The sequence below is a fragment of the Arachis ipaensis genome, chromosome B06 (genome assembly GCF_000816755.2).
Source record: "Arachis ipaensis cultivar K30076 chromosome B06, Araip1.1, whole genome shotgun sequence".
Taxonomy (NCBI): domain Eukaryota; kingdom Viridiplantae; phylum Streptophyta; class Magnoliopsida; order Fabales; family Fabaceae; genus Arachis; species Arachis ipaensis.
This window is the reverse complement of record NC_029790.2, coordinates 86,319,487-86,321,029: the sequence shown is the minus strand read 5'-3', so window position 1 is coordinate 86,321,029 and position 1,543 is coordinate 86,319,487.

The window sequence follows — 1,543 nt, the reverse complement described above, 5'->3', positions numbered from 1 at the left end:
CGGAAGAGCTTTTCTGGAGCTATAGAGGTCCAAATGAAGCGCTCTCAATGGATATGGAAATCTGACTTCCAGAACTTTCCAGCAATATATAATAGTCCATACTTTGCTTCGGATTAGAAAGCCCAAAACTGGCGTCCAACGCCAGCTTCCTGCCCCTTCTAGGCGTCCAGCGCCCAAAGAGCAGAGCCCAACGTCCAAAGGCCCAGAGAGGACCCTCTAGCTGGTGTTCCACGCCCAAGGAGCCTCATAGCACGTGGATCTCATCAAAACTCAGCCCAACCACTCACCAAGTGGGTCCCATAAGTGGATTTTAGTACTAAATAGACTGTTTGACCCTTTCTGTGTAATCCTTAGTCATTAACCTAGTATTTAAAGAACTTTTACACCTCTCACAAAGGAGGTCTGCCATATTTTCGTTTTCACCATTGTATTTTATTTTCAGTATGAGTTTCTAAACCTCCTAGGTTAAGGGGAGGAGCCTTGCTGAATCCTATGAATTAATAAAAGTATTACTGTTTCTTTTCTATCTGTGTTTGATTAATTCTAAGATGTATATTCGTTCTTCATCACTATGAATGCGTTGAACTGGCATAAGGTTATCACATTCTATATGGGTTCAGAGTGCGTCTTTCATCGGACAATGATGAACCGCCAGCTTGAATATACGTCTCTCAGACGGCTGATCCACGACTTCGTTGGGGACTTCTTGAAACATCAGTTCAGCCGATTTCCGGGGAGATTAGGGTCTTTGTGGTAGAGGCTAGAACCAAAGGCGCAGCATTCCTCCGATCCGGAAAATTCGACCTTGTTTGTGGCGTTTCGAGTAAGATCATCAAGGAGAAAGAACTATACAAGCTTCACCCTCAATCAGAATGGATTCGCACTAAACCTGGGGTTCAGATCTAGAGGAGTATTGGCAGCTGCTCAAACCAGTGTCAATCACATACAGCCTGCCATTGATGAAATCACTCACAAGCAAAGAAAACAGTACTACCAGAATTAATTCAGAAATACTAAGTAACTCCAATCCTTTACCTTATCCCTATCACTGATTTCCTTCTAATATATAAAGTATTTTCTACCCCTTCTACTTTATTCCTTTTATGGTTTAACCAAATTCAATCCAACAACCTTTTGATCTGCCTGACTAAAACCTGCAAGATAATCATAGCTTGCTTCAAACCACAATCCTCGTGGGATGGACCCTGACTCGCTCAAGTATTACTTGGACGACCCAGTGCACTTGCTGATACAGCTGTACGAAAGTGTAGGGATTCGTAAACCACATACTCAAGCCGGTACCGCCGGTTAATTTACCGGTTCATATTTTTATGCTGTTTTTCGCAGAAAATTACATTTTTCAATTCAAAAAAATCTGCTGAGTCCAAATATCCTATTTAAATTTTCTAATTCACATTCTAAATTTTTGAACCTAATTCGGGCCATTTAATTTAATTAATTAAGCAGTTAATTAGTCACAATTTTAAAAGAGTTTACAAAATGCGCTTATTGTTGTTTGTATTTATTAAAAGTTATTTATAAT